Here is a 26,211-nt window from a genome sequence, read left to right as displayed (position 1 = left end):
AGAAGGAAAGCTTTTTTTAAAGACACAGCTAAAGTCCATATTTCCCCCCATGCCCCATTTACATAAGAGCAACTCCACTGAATCCACTGGTAGGATGTGGTCATGGATGGGAATATGGTGCTGACAGAAATTCATATTATCACCATTACTGTGTATTTGTATTATGGTAGCAGTGCAAGGCACTTAGTGCTGTACAAACATATAGCAAAAGAGAGTCCCTGACATGAAATGCTTACAGTCTAAACAGAGATGTAAAGGGACTTGCTCAAGATCTCACCAAAGGGCAGAGCCTGGAGCAGACTGGAGCTGGCCAGGAAGAAGATTTTCCATTTCATGGTAAATTTCACATCTTTGACATTTTTTTGTTACACAAAGGAAGGAAGACAAAAGAAAATTTCTACTTTTCCCACAAAATGAAATTCCGAAAAGAAAAATAGTTTCAGGTCAATCTAAATGTTTCATTTCAATAATATCCGAACATTTCATTCTGATTTCAATCTTTTAAAACAGACCAGAAAATATATATATAAAAAAGAATGAATTTTGTTTCAGAAAAGAAAAATGGAAATGCTTCATTTTGAATACATCGAATGGGACATTATTAAAATCCTTTATTTCGGGTTCTTTTTTCCAAAACAAAATTTTCTCAAAATTAACACATTTTTGGAAAATCCATTTTGACACACTGTTTCCAACCAACATTAGGATAAAACTCAGGTCTCCTGAAGACTAGACCATGCTGACTAACACAGTCAAACCACCTTGGAACCCTGACCCTGCAGTTGATTCTGCTAGTATTAACCTCTGCATCAGTTCAAAGCTCCAAGAAAGTCAATGGGGCTACACACAGATACAGGGGCACTGCTAGGCAGCCAAATTGCAGGATTTGGGGCATAGATTGTTATAGTCTTGGGTTTTTTTAAACCTACCCATCTAAAAGCCAATCAATTTGGTATTATTGTTCTTGTATGAGAAAGACAGAGTTAGGGATAATTCGATGTAAACTAGCACATGGCTGCCGAATGTCCAATAGGAAGCTATAAAAAAGCTTTTGTAGGGTAAAGGATGTTTACAGTTGCTGAATTTTGAGTGTAGGGGGGTAAGTCGTGTAGTTAGAGAAAGGGTCTGGATATGAGGACTTCTGGATTCTCCTACTAACTCTGCCACTGAGTCGCTGCAGGATGTCCACCAAGTTACTTAACCCTGCTCTGTGCCTCCACTTCTCCACCTGTAAAATTGTGCTGGTGATGTTAGGGAAATTTTACTGACCCTTGCAAAGTAGCCCCCCTGGATGGTAGGGCAATGTGTCATTATGTGTCTGTGCATCCTTCCCATGATTGCTCTACGGCTCCATATAAATCACTGAATTAGCTACAAATAATATTGTTATATTTTACTGTTCCTCTAGAGGAGAGTTGGCAAAGAACATGGAGGTTAGAGCTTCACCTTGGAAATCTAGGGCAACAACTCATTTCAGGCAACAAATCCCACTTCATTCTCTGGGGCTGAGAGTGGAAATTATCCACTCGGTAGGAAAGAAAAACATTCTCCTAGTGTGATGGGTGGGGGAGTAGATGAGCTCTGCACACTGCAGGCACAATTAGCATGAGTCCAAGGCAGCAGCAGGCAGGGAAGAGATAACCGACCAGAACAGATCAGGCAAAGCAGATTCCAGAAGCTGTGAATGAGGCAAAGGCAACAGATGCCTCAAGGCCTGATTCTGATATCCTCACTCCAGATGAATAGTGCCTCGCTCCATCCATAGCCCCATGGAAGTGTATGGGACAGCTCCCAGCGTAAGGGGCTAATTAGCGTGAGTAAGGATGGCAGGGTCTAGCCTTCAGTGTCTGCGCTGTGGGCAAAAGCGAAATAATAGTGGTGAGAAACTCTTCCCACCCCCAGTGTTGACCGTTGACAGCACAAACCAGAGCTGGATCTGAACCACCCTGACCATGCCCAGCTGCAGGGGGAGGCAATGGGCTCAGAACTCTGGGGTGTTCCAGTTTATGCTGTCCTGGCGCCGTCTCCCCTTCCACCCACTGTCCTCACTGGCAGCATCTTCCCCTCTCCCAGCTGCATTAGGAGCACAGGCTGCAGCCACAGAGAGCTTCCCCTCTTCATCGCTCCTCTTTGCATTGTCAAGTGCCTCCTGGAGGAGGCTAATGAGCGTGGGCCCAGGGAGATGAATGCTTAACTGGTCAGCCTGGGACTGGGTCCTCGGAGAATACGAATACCACAAGAACTGGAATCCGGCCTCGTAGTGCTCAGGCTCCTCATTGCTCTGCGCTGCCAGCCTTGCTGGAATTCTCACTTACTGGAGCAGCCCTCAGCTAGTCCAAACACCCAGCAGGAGCCGTTTATTCTATTCGCAGAGATTAACCATTTGAAGCCTGGAGCCAGGGAGCTGTCACCAGCAGCCGGACCCTCAGAACGGCAGGTGAAATCACCTCAGTACAAAGGCCCCACGGAAGGTCAAGGCACCACTTACCTCCCACCACGGAAGGTCTCAAGGGGCAATATTGGGGCGGAGTGCTCAGGCCCGGCCCTCTGCACAGGGGTGACTTCCGCCCCAGCCTGGTTAAGAGCAGCTGATGCCTCGGTGCAGGAATCGCTGTTGAGCAGCCTGTTTAGAAGCAATGACCATGATTCCCGAGTCCCAGTCTGCTCAGCGCTGTGGCCTGATCCTGCTGCCCCAGGAACAAGTGGCACAATTCCCATGAGCTTCAACGGGAGCCTCACAAAGGCCCTGACTGCTCCCTTCTGCCCTCCCTTCTGGGGAGGGGACATGTGAGGCCTGATCCTCCATTCGCTTGCACTGGTATAAGTCAGGTGTCGCTCCAGAGAGGCCAACGGCATTACACCAGCGTGAGGGGAAGTTTATTATTAATTATTATTATTATTATTATTACAGGAGTGCCTAGGGTGATCCATGGTTCTACCCACCCAGTGAGAGACAGTCCCAGCACTTAAGAGTTTACAGGCTAAGCAGACAAGATGAAGGAAGGATTATCATCACTGTTTTAAAGGTGGAGAATTGAAGCAAAGAGAGAGAAAGTGACTGGCCCACGGTTACACAGGGAGTCTGTGGCAGAGCCAGGAATTGGATTTGGAGCTTCTAACTCCCCATCCGCTACATTAAGCCCCAGCCCACCCTTCCTCACAGCAATGTGTGTTATGGAGGCAGGTTCTCTGTGGCTGCTCAGGTTCTCCCTTGCCCTTCCTTCACAACCCCCACCCCCAGCTCCCCTTTGGAGGTCTGAATTAGAGTTGGGGGAGATGAAGAGGAAGTGACAAAAGGCCTTTGGTAAGTCTGGACCCCCATTACTCCTAGCCTTGCCCTGATGTGGGAATGCTGGAGATCCAGTGAGAAAGCCTGTGCTGTGCATTTTTCCAGCATAAGAAGTATAGATTGTTTCACTCAGCTTGGGATAAGTATATGATCTTGAGAGAGCATATCCAGCCCCAATCCAAACATCCAACCTTTAAAGGGTTCTCCCTGTATCTGGACACATATACCCCACCCAGAGGCTGGCAGGGAAAGGGTTAACCTTTTTCCTTCCAGTGACTGAGAATTTTCCACAGTTCATTTCAAACTCCAGCGTTGGTCCTTACTGCAGGGAGCTGGGCTGAATGGCATAGCTCTGATGCCATGTTTTAGAAGTGGTGCTCTCCTGTAATACTCAGTCGGTGGCTTTATGTACCATACAGATACCCCACAGCCTGCACTCAGCACCATGCATCTGTGATGGACGGGTTACAGCATGTAATCCCAACCTACTGTACCATCTGCGCTAAAGGAGACCCCGCCCTTTGCTAGCAGGTATATTGGAGCAGCAGTGTACACAGTACATTTAGACCAAGCTCCCTCTTGGGATTCTCAGGTGGGAACCACCGGGATTCTCAGGAATTTAAATCTAACACTTGGTCACCAATCTGTAAACTCCTCACGTAACTCACGCACGCCTAAAGGAGTTAAACAGCACATGTGCACCATGGACAGTGATGTATGAGCCTATGGGTCAAAGCTGGCTGCAAACAAAGGGCAAAGGCCAACCATTAAAAAAAAAAAGACACACATACACACGCATGCAGATTTTTTGCAGGATGTTTCCATTTCCATTTGACTCACTCCACCTTTCACTACTGCCTAGTGGATGCTCTCTGATTACACGGATACTTTGTCCAGTATATTTTCCCTTATACTTAAAGGATAGGTGGATTTGCTGAAAGCACCAGTTTCCTACAGGGGAAACTCCAGGGAACGGGAACAAGTGTCCTGACCTCGGTGGAGCAAAATTAATCATTGCTGAAGGCACCAGAAAGGGTGAATCCACCACTGGTCAGTGGGACTACAACCAGACTGTCTGGATTTTCTTAGCCCAGCTAGACTAAGTATATGCCCGAATTATAACCACTGGTGTTGCACCAGGACAAACCACGAGGGTGATATCTTGGCTCCATCGAAGTCACTGCCTCCCAGAATTCCCCTTGACTTCAATTTCACTACTAACGTAGAGCGTTTCAAGATGGCCTAAGCTGCACCAGTGCCAGTGACATCTCAGAGCAGTTTAGATTGTCTACACATTGGGGCAGCTAGTCCTGGCCAAAATCTGCAGTGTAGACAAGTGCTTAGACCCAGTCTGGCACCATTTGAGCTTTAGCTGTCAGTACAGACTGGACTTTCAAGCTTTCTGGCCTTGTATTAGCTAGTATTTTGCACCCTTTCCCCCAGTGCCACCTTGGAAGGGTCCCCTTTGAGGTAAGACCCACTCACAGTAAATCAGAAGATAAGTCCTCCTTGTATTCAGTGGGTTCCAGTGTATTATTTCCTGAAAGCTGCCAGCATAACCAAACCCGTGCAGACAGAGTGATTTACTGCTCCAAAATTATTCATTCACATGAAGAAATCTTTTATTTTCACATCGTTTCTCTTCAGGGAACTAAGTCTATGTTTCTATGGAGACCAGCGAAGATTCTGTCTCTACCCATCAATTTTATACACAGGGCCCTGTCACTGAGGCTCTTTCCAGAAGGCAGGGGGCAGAGAGGAGGGGATGGATATATATTACCCCCACACAACCCAATACAGCTTGACAGGGAAATACTTTGTCCAGTCTAGCTCTGTTCCCGAGCCTGGAGACGATGGGCAGGGTAGGGGAAGGCAGCAGCAGCAGGAAGAGTATTCTCAACCAGGCCATTTTGTTGGTGACCCTGTTGACAGAAATTTTCATTCACGAAAACCGGTCTCTGGTTAACCCATTTGTTACTGGACTGACGTGTGCGCTCTTCAGAGCAACAGCCGCTTTAGCCTGTAAGATGAAGAGCATTAAAGATGCATCTCAAGCCTTCAGACCAGCCTACTGACAAGCTACTGTACACCCTACCTGGCCTATTAACAACAACATGTTCTATCTTTCTATCTCAGGGCAACCATGACACATCGGCCCCAATTGTACTATAATTGCATCTGTTTCAAGGGACCAAGTTACAGCATTCCAGTTTGTTCCATTTTGTAGTGTAGATGGGACCTTCGCTGTTCTCCTGAACTGTGCGAAAGACTTGACTGTGTCCAAGGCTTTATTGCATTTCTGGTACACAGTTAAAAACTAGGTTATGTCCCATCCACAAATGGAAATAACTCAGCCTGGCTGTAAACGTAGGAGAGATTGTATTTGAGCGATGATTTGTGAAATGGCACATGATGGGGATACCACTATCCTGTGTGTTCAGATTGTAAAAGTTTTGTACAATCACAAGTGCCTGTGTTTGTACAGCTCCTAGGACAATGGGACCTTGGTCTTGGTTGGTCCCTAGGCACTACCGTAAGAATAAATAAATAGCCATAATAATAAAATACATCAAGCAGAGGATCAGTGTGCGAGACGCAACCAGTGTGTGCCCAAATTTTGAATGGCTGTGCCCCTAAAACTACTCCAATCCCTGGAAATGTATGCACCCAAACTCTCCACCTTAGCCTGCTTCTGCTTACCTGGCTGGATGTACTTCAAGGAGAAAAAAACACCCCTAGGGCTTGATTCCTTAGTAGAAACTGACAAAATACTATTTTCCAAAAGATAGAAAATCATATTTGCCATGAATGAGCACTGAGCAGGTATTCATCCATTCATATAAGAAACAAAAGGGAAAGTGGCAGTTTCTGGAGGAGCTTTCAAATATGCCTGTATTGGTTTAAAGGGCTGTAATAAAAACCTCAAATCCTAAAAGTATTGTTTGAAAAAGCACAAGAGAAGATAAAGAAGAGACATTCAAAGAGCTATAGTCAGGACAAAAATCTACCACAGAACTGACATGCAAAGTTATTCTTCCTTGCAAGGTAGAAAAAATATCAATCATATTTACCTTCCTAAAGTTCCCCTTGGGCAGCTGGCCCCAGGCTATTCACTTTAAATGTGCCACACGACCAAAATGAGTTCAAAAAGCTGAATCATGTGGATGGGTTTGAGGCCAGGTGCGCAGTTGATGTAAACCTGCAAAGCTCCATTGAAATCACAGAATCATAGATTTTAAGGTCAGAAGGGACCATTATGATCATCTAGTCTGACCTCCTGTACAATGCAGGCCACGGAATCTCACCTACCAACTCCTGTAACAAACCTCTAACTTATGTCTGAGCTATTGAAGTCCTCAAATCGTGGTTTAAAGACTTCAAGGTGCAGAGAATCCTCCAGCAAGTGACCCATGCCCCATGCTGCAGAGGAAGGTGAACCCCCCCGGTCAATAGTGCCACACCGATTCATACCAGCTGAGAATCTACCCCTATATGTTAAGCTTCAAAACAGCCAGAGATGCTGAAGCTAATGTTCATCGTCCATAAGTGGCTGCTTGAATGTATGGAACAAAAAGGCTGCTTATTGTTTTTATTGAGATCGTTCCCCAAGGCACTAGATCAGGGCCTTAGACTGGGCTGGATGCTCTACAAACAGGCAGTCACAGACCCTTTTCCAAATGGTTTATAGAGACTTGACTTTTGGGAAGGTTTTATGTGTTTTGCAACATGGAACTGGGAGTCAGGAACTCTAAGGTGTTTTCCTAGCTTGATCTCCTTTGCCAGTTTACAGCATCTGTATGCCTCTGTTTACCTCTCTATAAAGTAGGGATAATTGAGCTACACAAGCTCAATTACTATTTGTAAATTACTTCTCTACATGGAAGACATTCAACAACTGCAGTGAAATATTAATTCATGAAGGGGTTGTAAGCCAGAAATGTGCTTTATTATTTTCAAGGCTCATATAAATCAGTTCACTCCAGTCAATCAGTCAATCTCTCTTACAATTGGATAGCAGGACATAGCTCCAAAGCTCACTAAGTCAACGAGAGTCTTTCCACTGACTTCAGTAGGTTTTTGGTCAGTCCCTTAGAGCTTAAGTCAGCTGGTGGATAGGGCGCCATGTGAATCTGTTTAGCCTATCACCCACAAAACAAAGAACTGCAGCAGGAATGTGGTGATGCAACGCAAGATTTTGGCACTTGGCCAAACAATAATAAAGTGGATCTAACTGTATCCTTAAGGCCCTGATAAGGCACCATCCTTGTGCGAAGGCTGCAAAAGTCAGCTGAGGGCTCAGAATCCCAGAGCGACTCTGAGTCACGAATCCATAAGCTGTCATTATCCAAATGGCAGAGAGCGCTCCCAGTGAAGTGGCCCGTCACTGGTGACGCCTGAAGCTGCTGCATCAGAGGAAACAATGTAGCTTTGATTTGGTCAATCTACAGAATCTATGATGACACCCTTGATTGAGTGCGCTTGTGGAAAGCAAGCAGCTGTTTCGGGGGGAATATCATCTTCACCCTGCAGATGGCACTGGTGACCATGTTGGTGAATCATGTTATGTGATAACTGAAGAAAAGTCTAAACCCAAATGCTCCCAAACAGTGGGGAAGTTTGGTCCCTACTTTGAAACTCTGGCCCCTTCTCTACATAAAAGACATCATACAGTAGACTACGATTGTAATTAAATAAAACCTAGGGGCTTGCGTCTGCTTTCACTGACACTGGAGTAAATCAGGAGCAACTTCATTTATGTCAATGATGTTATAAAGCAGTGTAAAACTGGCTCGAAAAGAATCAGGACAAAGGCTAGCCATTGAGACCCCAGAAGTGTCTGGTCCCAGGGTAGGGAACACAAATTAAGCTTTTTGGAACAAGGACGGTAAACAAGGAACTTGCAAATTGAACAAAAGCATCCACTAAGGAGCAGCATTAGTCATAGATTACAAAGCCAGAAAGGACCACTGTAGATCATCTCATCTGACCTCCTGCATAGCACAGGCCATAGGACTGCTCTAAATTAATTCCTGTTTGAACTAGAGTAGGTCTCTCAGAAAGACATCCAATCTTGTTTAAAAATATACAATGATAGAGAATCCACCACAACCCTTGGTAAATGGTTCCAATGTTTCATTACCCTCATTTTAAAGAGGTGCACCTTATTTCTAGTCTGAATCTGTCTAGCTTCAACTTCCAGCCATTGGATCCTGTTACATTTTTGTTGTCTAAATTAAAGAGCCCTGTATTATCAAATTTCTATACTGCATGCATGTACTTAGAATCTGGGATCAAGCCACCCCTTGACCTCTCTTTGTTAAGCTAAACACAGTGAGCTCCTTTGAGTCTATCACTAGAAGTCATATTTTCCAATCCCGTAATCATTTTCTTGGCTCTTCTCTGACCCCTCTTCAATTTATCAACATGCTTCTTCAATTGTGGACACCAGAACTGCACAGGGTAGTCCAGCAGTGGTTGCACCAGTGCCAAACACAGAGACAATATAACCTTTCTACTCCTACTTGATAGTCACCTGTTTATACATCCAACCATCACATTAGCCCTTGGTCAACAGCAATCTGCAGGCTACTGCAGAGTCATTGGGGGTGTGGGAGGGGGGAGTAGTATGAATATTTTATATAGGGAGAAGGATTTGGGGGAGCCAGTCAAATCTTCTCCAACCACCTTTGAGATAAAAGAAAGGCTAGAGATCAAACTGAATTTAGCTGGATCCATATTAGAAGACCTGGGCCTTCTAGGCATATTCATTGGTTCTATCTTTAAGCAAGATGGGCTTTGACCAGTAGCATGCAAAAGGCTAAGCAGATCAGTGATAACTGAGCCCAAGATGTCTACATAACATAGCAGCCATTTGGGTCAAGAATCGAGAGAGCAGGTGATGGGGCACAGCTGTGGAATAATCATCTTCAACTCATCAGTAGGCAATGGGGGAGAATCAGAGAAACAAAATTACTATGGGGCCAGTGAAATAAAAGGGTTGTCCTGGCTATCAGGTGGAACATCACCAGATAGGAAATTGGTTTTGATGTACAATTTAAGTCACACAATACTGATACTGACTATATACTGTGCTGCTGCAGAAATTTGATGAGCAGGAAATGGTTTCAGTTATTTAAGTGATCCTAAAAAAGATTTCATCATCATCAAAAGTTTGTTGCAATCAAACAAACAAAAAGACTGGGGGTGGCACTTTTTCCTAAGAGATCTTCTTATGTAGTGGTGTAAATCTGTTTTGAACAGCAGAAGGCACACCTAGTTGCTGCAGTCGTCCTCCTTGAGTCAATACTGAACCAATGCCCCAGCATGGTGTCAGGGGACATTGTGCTGCTGGAGTTGCTGATTTTTGGATGAGAGTATAAAAGTGGGGTCTTGATCACTTGGGGTCCACAAAGGCTACATTTTCCACAAACATGGGGGTGTAAACTTTGGTGCCCTGGCCCAATTCCAGTTTGGATAATTACAGCCTCTCAACTTCAAGCTCCCCCTTTAGTTTTAATTGGTTCTGTGTGCTATTAAACAGTTGCTGTGCCCCACCCCAGAAGTGGCTCCTACTCTTAGTTTTTGTATCTGTTTGTAACGTACGCTGGGGGCCTAATATTTCATTGCCTTCCCTCTCATGCAGTGATTTACACCTGTGCAAAATAAATGCAAAGTGTACCCAAAACACCACCATTCTGATTTGGAAGCATTTTACAGTCACTTTGCATTGGTTTAAATGACTGCACACAAGATGCTGCACAGGAGAGGATCATACCCTGGGTTTCTTCAGGCTGGAAGATGCAAAGGGAGTGAGAATGGATTTGGTGCCTAAGCTGCTAAATTCTCATGCCAACCTTCCATGCCTGGTTTACATTACGGGGGGGAAAGGTTTGTGAGCATGACATTTTGCAAGCCCCAAAAGCAGTTCAAGCGGGTTGCAATTTCTCAAATTCCACTGGCTTTTCCCATCCCTACTTCTATAGACACAGTTCAACTTCCAACCACTATTACATCGAAGAGCCCCTTGGTAGTTGAAGTCCAGGGATTGCCCGCTTTAATCTAAGTTAAATACTAAAGTGAAAAGCAAGCTGTGGTGAAATCACAAGTTCATTTGAAAATGCAGCTGGATCCCAGAGGAGATGCAGATGATAACATGAGAGATACAGGGGGAGAGAGAAAGAGACAGAGAGACGTACAAGCAGATAGGGAGTCAAAGTTAGAAAGGAAAAAAAAACCCAGCATGTTAAAGGGATGAAGATTAAATGACAACCTCCAATTCAAAGGGCTGCAGGGAAAGCTAACAACAGTAACAAACCAGAGCATGTGGACACAGGCAGTGAATTCCCTGAAATAAAACTTTTATTGGAAATGATATCTGAAAACAAACAGCCTACAACAGGAATTAATTATTTCCACCAGCCTGGCCCCGCGTACTCAGCTCTCCAGGGAGAGGAAGCACTGGGACAAGTGCCACCAAGTGTTAATTCTGCTGATGACAATACCACAGCAGGTTAGGGATGGGGGGAGCTGAGGGGGAAGAAGTTCGAGAGAATCACTTAGCCTTCATTACTCCAAATTAAAATCAGAAGTGAGATGACAATTACAATTTGTGACCAGCTAATTGTTTCTCTCAGAAGCTGATCGTTCTGCAGATTGGGGAAATTAATGGTTCGCAATCCCAGGTGGATTGGTTTTGAACCCTGCAGAGGAAATTAAACTCTTTGGAGCGAGAACTATGTAGCTCCTTCCACTTGGTGCCTGGGGAACCTGGCCTTGTTCTGCTCAGTGCATGGGAAACTCAGCACCTTGGAGAGCAACAAAGGCCTGTCTCTGTTGCTGGGAGTGTTTGGGAGGAATTCCCTCCTATATGTTCGTTGCAGGACTGTGAGCAGAACAGGATGCTTAGGGTCTTTTACTGACTGAGTCACTGTTTGATCCTGGACAAGTCACTTCACCTTCTGATGCCATCTTAAGTACTTGTAAACCCCTCATTACTACAGTATCTGAGCACCTCACAATTTTAATGTATTATCCCCTGTGAGGGAGGGAAGGCGTTTTTGCTCCATTTAATTGATGGTGGTACAAAGAAGCCAAGTGACTTGCCCAAGGTCACAAGGTCTGTGCCAGAGCAGGGGGCTTGAACCCAGGTCTTCCCAGTCATAGGCTACTCTTCTCGCCACTGGGCGTTCCTTCGTTTCAGTTTCTTTATTTATAAAGCCAGGATAACAACTATAGCTGGCTGATTTTTTTTCATCCAAACTTTTTTTTGAGGGGCGGGGTGGGGGGGATGAAAAATGGCTTTTCAGCCAAACCAAACATTGTTGCAGGCAAATTTCATCTTTTTTTTTTTTTGTATTTTTTGATGAAAATCAAAATATTTTGGTTAAAAAAAACAGATTTTGATACAAAAATTTTTTTTTTTTGAGAAAAAAAAGTGCCGGTTTTAGTTTCTGATTTATTTATTTATTTATTTATTCATTTAACGACCAAAACCAGGTTTTGAAAATAAGAACCTTTGTCAGTTTTTGTTTTCGGGGGGTGGGGTGGGTTTTTTGTTTCTTTTGCTTGCTTGTTTTTACGCTGAACATTTTTTCCCTTGGGGTATTTTGCATAAAAACCCACCACGTTTTCTCAAAATTTCCCACTAAAAATATCGGGCATTTTCCCATCACCTGTTCATGGTTTTGTAAACCAGGCTAACACTGGGTGGCTCTCTGTCTTCCTCTGGTGGCTGGACTACATTCATACTAGAATCATGAATCTGTACAACCTTTGAATGACCCGGGCAGGATCTTTTAGCTTGAGCAGCACAATGCTCCTGCTTTTAGATCCAGAAGTCTGAGGTTCAGTCCCTGCTTCTGACAACTCACCCCAGGGCATTGTCCTGTATTTGCAAAGAGCTTTGAAATCCTTGTGTGAAACAGAACATACATTTCTCTCTCAGCCTGATGCATCTGATGAAGTGAGCTGTAGCTCACGAAAGCTCATGCTCAAATAAATTTGTTAGTCTCTAAGGTGCTACAAGTACTCCGTTTCTTTTTGCGAATACAGACTAACACGGCTGTTACTCTGAAACCTGTCAGAACATACATGTGTCTCCTATTATTCATTATAAAATCACCATCAGTGTGTGGGGTGAAAGTACAAAATCAAAGCCCCCGTCTGTCATCCTATTACTAAACTAATGGAAGACATCAGTTGACCAGCTGAGAGGTGGAAATCACCAGCACTTTGCTAGAGCATGACAGGATAAATATGCACTTTTACAGTCACTTTTCTGACAATACATTCACAGCCCTTGAGTGCCCATTCCCCTGGCATTCAAGGGAGAGAATCTGTGAAGGTCTGTGAGACAGCACGATACAATTAGAAGTGCCCAGCCTGCCTAGTGATGAAAGATGAAAGTGGGTTTGCCCTCTTATGTATTTACTCTCCCACTCAGCTAAAGGGGCTGGAGAGGAGATAAGAAAGCTGCCTTCCTAGCTAGAAAGCTGCAGGGCTTTTAAGCATAACCAGGCGTTGCTGCTCCTACATCAAAACAGAACCCATAAACAGGATGGCATCAATCAAATCTACCATGCCAGAGAGTCTTTCTTGTCCTTCATCTCTAGGGAGTTGAGGGAAAGGGTTGTTACAGACTAGCACCATGATGTAATTATAACTCTTAATTGGTCTGTCAGAGAGAAGGAAGGTGCCAGATTTTAATTAAAATTGAGACCTTATGCTTTTGATTCGTATTTTTCTGCCTCAACACAGACCTGTGCAAGCACATTTGTTTGCCTCTCTGGAGTTCGCCCGAGTTCTCTGACCACACCTTTCCTTTCCAAGCAGATGTGGGATGCAGGTTTCAGCTCAGTGCCTTTTGATGTTAGGGACCTGATCCAAAGCCCATTGAAGTCTATGTGAGTCCATTGATTTCAGTGGGCTGCGGATCAGGCCCTGAAATTGTGCTCTCAGGGCTTGATCATTCTCTCACAGGGTGAATGAATATTTGGGCTTCATTCCCACCCCTTTCAACTGCAGGCATCAGGCTGAGAGAGAAATACCAGTTCTGTCTAAACTTGTTCTAGAGAAACTTGCCATTCAGCCCCTCATCTAGTGTTTTGCTTCTCAAAGCACAGGAGGTCACATGGTCTTGTGATTAACACATGGCACTAAGCAGCAAGGCTCATGAGTCTGATTCCTAATTCTGCCACTTGGCCAGTATGTGGTCTTGGGCAAGTCACTTATCCACTCTGACACTCAGTTTACCAAGCCGATGATTCTTAATGAAATACTATTTGTAAAATGTGTTGAGACCCTGGAGAGAGAGCGGTGCTACAGAAGGGCAAAGCTGCGAGACAAATGCATAGTCAGCTCATGGTTGTTACGGTGCGGCACACCCTGGGTGTCTGGCAGTTCATGGATAGAACTCGGGTCATTTTGTTCCAAAGTGCAGGCCCTGCCACATTGATCTAAAGGAGAATCTTTTAGTGCTGTTTCTGTATAGGGCCTAAGACACAAGGTTGCTCAGTTTGGATTACATCCAGCAGCTGGCAGTGTTGCACATTCACATTAGCCAGTAAATTACCATATTTCTTATGAATAATAAGACCCTTAACTCATAAGCTTTATGGCACCCCAAGACTGATTCTGCCTCCCTTCCTGCCATGCACCTATTCATTGGAAGGGCTGCCATGGGCAAGCCACTCAGGGACTGTGCCATAGCTAGAACAATGTGCCATGTGTCACTGTTTCACATCCCTCCTGCTGCTGTTATCCAGGGTGTTGGCATTCCCCCACAAAAAGAACAGCAAGGGTATTTTTTCTTAACATCTTTAAAAGGTAAAACAAGTATGGGGGGAGGGAACCTTTGGGTCTTTTCACAGCATGTCTTTGAACAGTGCCTAGTCTGAAAAGCGATCAACATGAGAGGGCTCCTCTCAGGGCTCAGCAAGTCTTTTACAAGTCCTGGAAATCAGCTGCTGATTCTGTTTCCTTCCATTACTGACCTGCTCAGAACTGGATTCCCAGTGGTTCAAAGCTGGGATAGCTTTCCCTGCACCTGACAAGTTGGCTTCAACTATACGATGTTGATATTGCCCTGTCTAGTGGGGCACCAATAAATTCTGTGTCATCATTCAATTCCTCATATTGCCTTCACTTTCCTGGCTGGCATGAGGGGAGAGGAAGCTGGCTGGAGAATGCTTTGTAGAGGCTGAGTGGACAGACCACTTCCCGTTGTTCTGGAATGATGCCCAGTAGGAATGCTGATGTGGGTAAGTCCCTGGACTGGGCCCCCAATTCCCGTCTCTGCCTCAGACTCCCTGTCTCACCCTGAACCAGTCACTTCATGTCTCTGTGCCGCAGTTCCCCAGCTGTAACATGGAGAGATCAGTCCTTCCTTTGCCTGCCTTGTCTTTTTAGATGGTAAGCTATTTGAGCAGTGTCTGTCTCTATCACATGTGACTTGCACAATGGGGTCCTCATCTTGACCAGGGCCTCTGGGTGCTACTAGAATTCAGATAATAAAGAAGCAATGTTAATTGGCTGTGGAAGGAGCTTAAGCCAGAAGTGGTGAGATATGCCATACAGCCTGCTGTGCCGGGCCTTGGGCTGCCTTCCCATTTTAGATTCAGTGTGAATTTAGATTCAGGTTTGGAGCTGATTGAGAAGTGACCTTGATTTTGGTGGCTATTAGGATGGGGTTAACATATGCTGGTGGCTGGAGGGGGTGAGGTTGTGTGAAACTGTAAGAGACTGCAGACCTTCATCTGCTGAGGCTGCTTTGGCAGACCCCTGAGGGTTTAATCGTGATCATTAAGGGAGGGATAGCTCAGTGGTTTGAGCATTGGCCTGCTAAACCCAGGGTTGTGAGTTCAATCCCTGAGGGGGCCATTTAGGGATTTGTAGCATAAATTGGGGATTGGTCCTGCTTTGAGCAGGGGGTTGGACTAGATGACCTCCTGAGGTCCCTTCCAATCCTGATATTCTATGATTAATAACGCTTTTGCTCTTACACTGCCTTCTGCCTGAGGAACTCCAAACTACATGGGTCTGAGCTGCAAAACACAGAATCACATTGGAACTTCAGAGCTGGGGTCCCAATTCTGCTCATTACAGATTTCAGGCAAGTCCCAGCATCCAAATCAATGTTCCCCAGAGTCCAGCTGGGGATGGACTGAGGGCTTCGGCTCATGCCCATCTCTACATGCAGTGTCTCACAAAGAGGTGGATGGAAAATTTTATATCAACAACATTTTCCGAAGAACTTTTTGTGGGGGAGGAAAACTGTCCCATTTTCAAACAAACTCTACATTTGCACATGAATAAGAGAGGCCTCACAAGACTCCTGTGAGGTAGGTACGGCTTTATTGTGCCGTTTTATACATGGGGAAACTGAGGCACTGAATTGGGATGTGAGTCACCTGAGGGCAACTAGATTAATCTTTGTCAGGGTTAGGAATCAAACCCTAGGTTGTGATTTGGGATGCCTAAATTTCTGCTTGCCCTACATGAGACACCTCAAAAGAGACTGATTTTCAGATAGCAGGTGCTCAGCACACCTGGAAAACAAGGCCCCTTGAAGGCATCTCACACTGAGCACCCAAAAATGCACAGTCCCAGAAATCACTAGTGACTTTTGAAAATTCTGTTTCCCGATGTCATAGAATCATAGAAATATAGCGCTGGAAAGGGCCTCGAGGGCTGTGAAAAGGACTGCCTACCTCCCAGTCCTGTGCTTTCACACCAGCTGTCTGCTACTATTTAGAAAGTGGCGTAGATTGTAGTGGCGTGTTTCTCCACAAAAGTTGGATATTCTTTCTTACAGTGCCTCTAGCTGATGGTTATTTTTATATCCTCTTCAGGGAACCAGCCAGAATAGAACAGTTTCCATGAATAACTGGAGGACTGGGGGTCTCTAAGAACATCCACTCATGGACCCAAATAGAGAAAGCAGCCCTGCATTTTACACACTACACATTTCCTCTTTGGATGGCTCCCACTCTTTGAACACAGCAGCTAAAGGAATCACACTATACTCCAACATGTGGCACGTCCTGTGAACTCTCTCTCTCCTGGTTAATTAGTTGTGAGGTCCAAGCATGCTTTCACTTGACAGACCATCCTGATTTCCCTTTGGCATTTATTATTAAATAAAAAGAAAAGGAGTACTTGTGGCACCTTAGAGACTAACCAATTTATTTGAGCATGAGCTTTCGTGAGCTACAGCTCACTTCATCAGATGCATGCCGTGGAAACTGCAGCAGACTTTATTTATACACAGAGAATATGAAAAAATACCTCCTCCCACCCCACTGTCCTGCTGGTAATAGCTTATCTAAAGTGATCATCAGGTGGGCCATTTCCAGCACAAATCCAGGTTTTCTCACCCTCCACCCCCCCACACAAATTCACTCTCCTGCTGGTGATAGCCCATCCAAAGTGAATGGATGGGCTATCACCAGCAGGTGATCACTTTGGACCATCACTTTGGATGGGCTATCACCAGCAGGAGAGTGAATTTGTGGGGGGGGGGGTGGAGGGTGAGAAAACCTGGATTTGTGCTGGAAATGGCCCACCTGATGATCACTTTAGATAAGCTATTACCAGCAGGACAGTGGGGTGGGAGGAGGTATTTTTTCATATTCTCTGTGTATAAATAAAGTCTGCTGCAGTTTCCACGGCATGCATCTGATGAAGTGAGCTGTAGCTCACGAAAGCTCATGCTCAAATAAATTGGTTAGTCTCTAAGGTGCCACAAGTACTCCTTTTCTTTTTGCGAATACAGACTAACACGGCTGTTACTCTGAAACCTATTATTAAACAGTGATGCTGGCATTCCAGCTACAAGCCTGGGCTGTTGTCAATCCACACACACTTTATTAGCACGTCTGCAACAAGCCCAAAGGAACAGCTAAACAGGGAGCCATGTCCCTCCCCCCCTGCCCTCTGTAGGAAAATTACTTCCCATTCCGCAAAACCAATATGTTCCGGGAGTTCCATCTATCAAGGGCTAGGTGAACAAGCAGTTTACTGAGCCTTGTGTATAGCAGAACTTGTCTCTGAAAACAGGCTCCCTTTACAACGAAAGGGTAGTGCTTCACCCAGGGCTAGCTTTGAGAGCTACACTAAGAGATTAGTAATAGGGTACAGGTAGGCAAGATTCTTTGGGTGAACCAGAATCTTAAATGTGAACCTTGCCCCCCAGTTTTGGGAGGCTTCTGAGTCAAAGGCCTTAATCTTCAATCTAAATCCTTGTTTTGACCCTGGGTTGGATCCAAACCAAAAGCAGGCAATAATCCAGATCCAGTTCAGGGGCCACACGCTCTGCTGCCATGAAGGGGCACAGCTCCTCTGTGTCCAAAAGGAGCTACAATCAATTTATGCAGCAGAGAATTTCGCCTCGGGTGTGGCCCAGGATGATGAAAAAAATCTCACACTGCAGATCTTGACAGATGGCGACAATTTGAGGCCAAAGTTTTATAAGCACAGATTGCAAAATTTCAGCAGCTGCAGAGCTGATCCTAACCCACACACCTAACCCTCAAAAACCCCATCCAAAACTTACTCCAGATCCAAACATGGTCTCTTCTGTTTCTCGCTGGGGAATATTGCATTATTCCATAGAGATCCCACCGAGCAGAGTGCACATGAAGTTCTTTCCCGTTCACATGTGATATGTGACACAAATGCCTGCTGGATCTCGAATGGATTGCTCAGATGTTTTCAAGTGCAGGACTGAGCCGGGAGGGTTACTAGGGCTGCAGCCATGAGGTTTGATGTCAATATTAGTCCACGATTGGAGGATCATGAGGATAACTTGATAAGTATGTGACTGTATGTCTATAGAAGCTATGACAATAATAGTAATTGTGTGTGTGTATGTATATATATTGTGACAAAGTTCCTCCTCTACCTTAGTGGGTCTTGCGCTTATTGGCAGATTTGCTCGCCTTGGAGCTTCACAGCAGCCCTCAGCTTGGCCGTTTTTCTGAACCCACAGTCCAGGTCGACTCTTTCTGTGTCTGACCAGGAATTGGGAGGATTTGGGGGGAACCCGGGCCCGCCCTCTACTCCAGGTTCCAGCCCAGGGCCCTGTGGAATGCAGCTGTCTAGAGTGCCTCCTGGAACAGCTGTGCGACAACTAAAACTCCCTGGGCTACTTCCCCAGGGCCTCCTCCCAACACCTTCTTTATCCTCACCATAGGACCTTCCCCCTGGTGTCTGATAATGCTTGTACACCTCAGTCCTCCAACAGTCCGCGTTCTCACTCTCAGCTCCTAGTGCCTCTTGCTCCCAGCTCCTCACACGCACACCACAAACTGAAGTGAGCTCCTTTTTAAAACCCAGGTGCCCTGATTAGCCTGACTTAATTGATTCTAGCAGCTTCTTGATTGGCTGCAGGTGTTCTAATCAACCGGTCTTAATTGTCTCCAGAAGTTTCCTGATTGTTCTGGAACCTTCCCTGTTACCTTACCCAGGGAAAAGGGACCTACTTAGCCTGGGGCTAATATATCTGCCTTCTATTACTCTCCTGTAGCCATCTGGCCCGACCCTGTCACAATATATATACATGTACTAGGAAATGGCAACATCTACAATAAGCATGAGACTTGTGTGTGTGCATGAGTGTGCGTACACTGAAATTGTGACATATATAGTTGTGTGCCACATATTTTGGTGACATGGAATTGGTCTATTTTGGGTATACAACATCTGTATATTGCCAGCATATGGAAACATCTTATTGATCAGTCGATGCAAGTAAGGAAAATAGGCTATTTCCACAGTGTACAAGAAAGAGCAAGGTCCTGGTTAACCATTTGGGGCCAGATTTTCAGAACAGCTCAGCTCCCATTTAGGCACCTCAATGAAGCCGATGGACTTAGAGCTGCTGAGTGCTGAGCACTTCTGAAAAATATGACCACAGATGCATGAAACCTGTGAGCAAAATGTCTTGTGATGCATGTGGATTAACATAAGTCCTTCCTATTTGCCTGCATTTATTTTTGCATCCTTCTGATCCAGCGAACAAGCCACAATGAATTCCACACCCAGTACATCAGCATGTGACCAAGAGCTGTTTGCACCTTTCATTAGAGCATAAGAATTGGAAGGGGCTGTCCTTCTAGTCTGGTAACCTGTCTGTTGGCTGTTTCATAGGAAAATGTAACCATTCTTGCTCCCCTCCCTCCCCCCCCGCCATGTCCCCCTCCAATTGTGTGACACTGCACTGCGTGGTGAAGAAAGGCTCTCTCTGCAGCCCAGTTGGTGAGCATCTTATCCCTAAAGCAAGAAGATTGATGGCCAAGGTAATTTTTTTCCTCGCTAGCACAACTGCAGGTGTGTTACTGCTGCATCAGCCCAAGTGACTATCCCCAGCTGGCCTTTCGAACTGGTGCGGAGACAGTATTCCCTACACAGCAGACAAGCAAGCCAGAGTGGGGGCGGAAGGGCTGGGATGCTGAGGCTCTCACGGTGTTGCTATTTTGGGGAGCTTTTCCCCCTCTGCAAGACCAGGGAGACGTGTCAGCACTGAAGCCAGGAGGAGCCTGTCTAGGAGGGAGCTCCAGGCAATGTCAAAGCCTTGCCTTTGAACGGAGCTGGCTGCATGCCACACAGCACTGTCATGGAGAAGTAAATGTGAGCTGTGGAATTCAAAGAGGACGAAGACGAGGGGGCACTGCCCAGGGAGGTTGATTATTTCCTCCTGTGAAGAGTCAAAGCAGAACATCCCCAGAACAAGAGTGCAGCAGTCTAAGGCAGCAAGATGTAGATGTAGGTAATGCTGGGGGAAAATGGCAGCCTAGCATCCCCAAAGACCAGACGGACCCAACCCCCAAAGGAGCAGGGGAATTGCCACATGATTAGATGAGTGGTCACCCTAGCCTAGAATTCTGTCTCCCATAGTGATCAGCATCAGCTGCAGGCTGCTCAGTGATGGCTACTAACCTGAGGCCAGGGAAAGTTTCCTCCAGACCCCACCCCCAATAGTGAGATTGGCTCATGCCCGGGGGCAGGAGGATTTATATTCCTTCCCCTCCCCACGGACCAGGTGCAGCACAGGGCAAGCTTCCAGAAGCCCTGACTCTAGCTGGGGGAGAATTCCCCCACCTCGGGCACTGTGGATGACAGGCCTAAGCTGCCTTCTGAGGACCCCCCCAGAAACCCTGGAGTAGGGGGAATGGTGGGGTGGGAAAGGCCAGTTAAGAGTGTGGCTGCAGCATGCAGCACTGTGGTAATTCTGAGCAGCACTGCAGCCCAGCAAAGCTGCTGTAACTTTAACAGAACCTCAGAGCTGCCTAAATAATGGTGGGGGGGACTATTCCAGCTTAGCCCCCTCCCCCTTCTGGACTGCAACTCTGAGTTCACCTCTAAGAGGCACAGCACAGGACCTCACCCCTCATACATAAAGTTAAGCACGTGCATAAATCTTTGCACAACCGGGGCCACTTCAGGCAAGTCTCTTACAGCCGCATTTTCTAATCTCACACAAACCCGGAATAGAACTGAATTGTCCTACCTTCCGTTCCCCACCCCTGCTCTACCCACTTAACAATGCTCCTGCCTCCTACCCAGAGATATTTTAAGCAGGAATGTTCCAGGGCTGCAGTGCTTTGATGTCAATCTTTTGAGATGAATAAATTAAGGCTCTTTAATTTTTTTTTTTAATCTAGGAGGTGAGTGGTGGGTGGGAAAGATTATTAAACAAAGTCAGAAAAAAAGTTCTTGGATGTAATTAAAATCCAAACCTTGATGGAACATTTTATATTATTTTATAACATTTTATGTTATTTCTCCAGAGATAATTTTACATTTTATATTATTTCTCCAGAGATGCATGTTGTGGGAAACAATATTTTTTTAACTAAGCAGTCTAGCCCCAGGTGGGAAGTGTCTCAAAAAAAGAGCCCAGTAAAGAGGCAAGATGCAGGAGACTGCATCCTCGTGTGGCCCTGGTTTTAATGATGGGTTCGCTTTCAACGAAAGGAAATATGTTTAAAAATTAAAAGCATCACCTAACAGCATCTGCACAGATGGCAAAGAGACCTGGGATCCTGGCCCTCCCTGTTTGGACAGGGAGATTTGGGAACAAAGACTCAAACAAGGCACTTAGCATCAAATTGCTTAGAGAGCTGCATTGTGACATCCACTTCTGTGGGAGGAGGGAAAGAAAACCTAGCTGATCCCCGCTGTGGAGAGGGCTGTCTCCTCAGCATCATTCCCTTTCTTCCAGAGCTGCCATACAGATGTTTCTTTGTTTTGCATCCTGCTATCACATTCAGACTCACCCCTGAGCTCACTGCTTCTGCCTCTCACTCTTTACCCCATGCCCTTTTCGACTGACAGGTTCTATTGGGGAGAGGAAATAAAAGTGTGGTGATAGCTAGTTCATAGCAGGGAGATTGCTCCCAATTCCTGGTGAGCTGCAGGAAGCAGGAGCTGCAGGACAGGTGTCATGGTGTCAATAGCTCACGAAAGCTTATGCTCTAATAAATCGGTTAGTCTCTAAGGTGCCACAAGTCCTCCTTTTCTTTTTGCGAATACAGACTAACACGGCTGCTACTCTGAAACTTAACCACCCCATGTAAGCTTGTCCATTGCAATTTTCGTCTCCTTTGTCTCTTCATTTGTGGACTAAATGAGCCTCTTAAGAATGGAACAGGCCTATCACCTTCAAGGCAGATTCACCAGCAGCTGACAAATAGATGGTGACTGCTACCAAGTGCCCAGAGAAGAGTGAAATGCTAATGACCCCAGCTGCAACCCACACTCCTTGAACTGTCTGAGGACAGCAGTGCAGAGTGAATGCAGATAATCCCATGCGCAGGGCATGGCAGAAGCTTCAGCGAGGAGTTGAATATCAGCAAATGGAGTTTCCAATTAACTGGGTAGCTTTAGCAATAGCAGACAATGCCACATACATGCAAAGAGGGAACCAAGCAGAAGCTTCTAGAGTGCAGACCGGTTGGGTTAATCTTTAAAAGCCACAAGGTCAGGAGGACAGCAACATGAGTTCATGTAAGTGACTCAGATCAGGCTAATCTCTAATTAAGAAGGATTGTCTACCATTCTCCTCCTGATCCCTTCTAGTCTCTTCGGTTGATGGGGCTGGGATAGTGGGAATGAAACCTTGTAGCAGCTTTTGCTGCTGGTGGCACTTGTTCACTGGAAGAAAGGAAGAGTGATGGGTACCAGTTAATGGCTCTGGAGAGACTAGGAGAAGAGGTCCAGCATCATACAGGGCACATCTGGAGCCAGATTCTCAAGAGAGCTCAGCATGCATTTCAGCGCCTAAATAAGTGATTGGATTTGCAGGTGAGCCCAGAATGCTGGATGTGTGTTGGTTGCTGAGCTCTTCTGAAAATCTGGGGTAACATTTTCAGAAGTGATTTAGGATCCTAAGTACCATTTTCAAAAGAGGTGTAGGTAATTAGGCTGTGTCTACACTGCGTTGTAAACCTGGGGCTGTGGAACTCATGCCTGCAGACTCGCTGTTTCCAGGCCTGCACTTGGGTGCCCACGCTGCTGGACCTAGGTCTCACAGCTGTGCTAACACCTGTCAGGCCGTCTGCTGCTGGGGACCCAGGCTTGCGTCCACCCTGCAAAATAATAGGGCTAGGGCCAGAGATTCAGCAGGACTTGGGCTCAGATATCACTTCCCCCCTCCCCAAAAGGTGGGTCTGAAGAACTTACTGACTTGAGTCAGAAAGTTTTGTGCGTGAACGGTGCAGGGGGAGGTTGGGCTCACACCTGAGTCTGAGCCAGGTGCAGCGTAGACGTACCCTTCGGGGCTCAAGTCCCTCTTACTTTCAATGAGACCCAGGAAATATCGATACTACAGTCTTCTGCCAGCGTAACTATGTCAGTCAGGGTGTGAAGATGTGTGATCCCAACCGACATAGCTGTGCCAGAAGATGTTCCTAGGGTAGATGCAACTATACTGGCAAAGCTGTGCTTTTACATGTATAGATTGTTTCATTCCTGGGGAGTACTTTTATTACACTGGGACAAAGCACCACTTTGCTGGTTAGCTTGTGGCATCCAGGCGAGGAGCTCTTTTCCAGTATCGGATACCAATATTCTTCTGATGATAAAATGCTCGTAGGGCAGCCAATGCTGTAGTCTCCTAAGTCAGACAGACTGCTGTGTCACTTAGGTACTTTTGAAAATGTTACCCCTGGACTTTATGTAGGTGACTAAATGGGAACTGAGCTCTTTTGGCCCCTGAAGTTTTAAACAGACGATTGTGGGGAAGCCTATCATGGAGGGATGAAAAAACATTTTCTTTTCTCAAGTCTCCTTCTTCCCTACAATGGCCTTTCCCCCCCTGTCTGACAATTGACACCATTTCACTCAAAATCATCCATGCACTGGTGTCTCATCACATCCTGGTAGCTTAGTGATAATATTTTGCTTGCCTGTAAATGATGTGCTCATGAGAGGAGTCAGGTTGACAGGGTCGGAGACTGGATTTTTCTAGTAATTGACATCATGGACCACATCAATGCAAGTTTCTGCAGCACTGTCTTGGCAGTGATGGTGTTTGAGATGCCAGGACAGCTGTCAAGGAGAACTAGGACTCCCACCAAACTCCTCCCACATAAGCAGATGATAACAGCTTTAAGAGCCTGATTCTCCTCTCAGATTGATGTAAAATTGGCAGTAACTCCAGTGGATTCGATAGAATTACCTCATGTCCAAGAGGGGCCTCAGGAAACAGGGGTTGAATCTGTGGGGCTGGATTTGACCTTTACGGCACATGTCTTGCCCCCTTCATCCAAAGATATCAAGATGCTTTACAACACCTCTTACAAAGTGGTTAAACAATGTTACACACATTAACTGAGGCACAAAGAGGCTAGGATATTTGCTTAAGGTCACACAGTGAGTCTCTGCCAGAGCTGGGAATGAAATAATAATATTAATCATTATTATTTATACCTAGGTCTTCTGCAGGGCTTTTCATCCATTGATCACCATACAGAGTAGTTTGAGATCCACTAGACTAGATGATCATAATGGTCCCTCCTGGTTTTAAAATCTATGAACAAATGCCTTTAAATTATAGATTTGCTAAAGATAAACTACAAGAAGTGCTTTTACCATCCGATGAAGTGAGCTGTAGCTCACGAAAGCTTATGCTCAAATAAATTTGTTAGTCTCTAGGGTGCCACAAGTCCTCCTTTTCTTTTAGCAAGACTTAGTGGCTCAAACCCACCCTGGGAACTGATGCACATAGCCTATCCTGCTACACTGAATGGTAAAGTTTGTAAATAACTAACAGACATCTAATCCAATACAATAAATCTAGAAGAGATATCCAAAATCGTATTATATATTAATAAAAAAAAAGAACTCATTGGTTTTAACTGAGGTGCTACATTTCACTAAGGAGAAGATAGGATGTTCTGCAGAAGTGGTTGGAAGAATAAAAATCAAGCCACGCAGGACATGTGCTGTCACATAATCTATGATGTCTGAAAATTCCCAGCGACAAACAGACAATGGGTAACCCTGTTACAATTGCTGGAACATAAGCCAGCCACCTTGCTATGACATGCTGCTGATAGCCAGAAGGGAAAGAAACCACTTAGAGTGGTCCATAGAGGGTTGTTTAGGAGTAATAGGATTAAACTGAGCATAGGAAAATTGAGATTGAATATTGTGGGGTAAATTTCTGACAACAAGGTCTATTAAGCTGCAGCTTTGTCTCCCCAGTGTGGTGGTGAAAGCCCCACCACTTGGGTTATCTAAAATTAGGCCAGACAAGGTATAGGCAAAGGATTTTGTAGAAAGCATCACACCTACCACAAAAAGCTCCTCAGCTGGCATAAAGCGATGTAACTCCGTGGATTTCAGCAGAGACAGACTGATTTACAGTGGCTGAGGATCTGGTCTGTGGTTTGGTGAAGACAAGATTCTGGTTATAGTGTAGCTGCATTATAGTGGCTGATGAGTTATTGGTATTGAGGAGAGCTAAATTCATTACAATTTTATGAACAAAATGACCTGCGTAAGGAGTCTAGGGATAAGCCAGGAACTGAGCAACAACTTCTGGGTCCCAGACAAGTGCCTTAACCTCTTTACTTGGCAGCAAGCCTTGAAACAGGCGTATCGGCCAATGCTCAGACCAGGGCTCTGTGGGCTCCGTTCTCTGTTGCCGTGGTCACTCACACCAGTTGCCAAGTGAGTGTAAAACAGCGTGCCAAATCAGAGTGGTGACATCTTACAGCTGCTCTGCACTGGAGCAAATGAAGCACGGTGCAGGACAAAGGAGAATCCGCTTTTACCTGCCATCTGACCCTCCATCTGTATGGAGTTCTCTCTGCCTTCCCTCACCTGACACCCCCTCCCACACACGCACACTTCTAAGGTAGGACATGGCCTTATTCTGGCATTACACATGGACAGTTTTCTTTGTGTAGTCTCCCTCCTCCCGTTATTGTTCAATGAATCACAAGTGACAGCACAATCAGAAAGCTTACATACTCATACCCAGTGCAGCACCCTCCCATGCACTATATCTACACTCAGAATCTCAAACACACACACACCCCCCCTACACAACACATTAATGACCAACACTCCCCCCCAACACATCACTGTACACCCACCCTCCCACACACTGTATATTACACCAACACATCCACATCCACCATCCCATACCCACTCCAGTATGCACACACACACCTCAGTACACCTACACACCGCACTTGCACCCACATAACACACTCACACCCATAACCTCAAACACCTCCACCCAGACACCACAGCACATGCAAATCTCACCCACAACAAACATACCACACACACCGACACACAATGCAGCCATACCCAAAAGCCATACACAGCCCAACAGCACAGCACAGAGACACCACACCCACAACAAACACACCACACCCATTGCCACAAACCCCATGTGCACATCCCAACAT

General features: G+C 45.6%; 1 protein-coding gene across 2 annotated transcripts in view; it reads right to left on the bottom strand.

The window, feature by feature from the left end:
* LRRN2 (leucine rich repeat neuronal 2) overlaps positions 1–26,211 on the bottom strand; it is a 99,122-nt gene that overhangs the window by 51,393 nt on the left and 21,518 nt on the right. The window contains exon 1 of one of the 2 annotated variants that reach the window (XM_073319620.1): positions 25,085–25,124. The exons of the other annotated variant lie outside the window; for it this stretch is intronic. The gene's annotated coding sequence lies outside the window, so the exon portion shown is untranslated. Of the gene's footprint in view, positions 1–25,084; positions 25,125–26,211 lie in introns of those variants that run through there. 2 annotated transcript variants of the gene reach the window in all.

The sequence above is a fragment of the Lepidochelys kempii genome, chromosome 21, assembly GCF_965140265.1.
Source record: "Lepidochelys kempii isolate rLepKem1 chromosome 21, rLepKem1.hap2, whole genome shotgun sequence".
Classification (NCBI taxonomy): Eukaryota; Metazoa; Chordata; order Testudines; family Cheloniidae; genus Lepidochelys; species Lepidochelys kempii.
The sequence above is the reverse complement of the archived record's forward strand: the minus strand, read 5'-3'. Positions and strand labels throughout refer to the sequence as shown.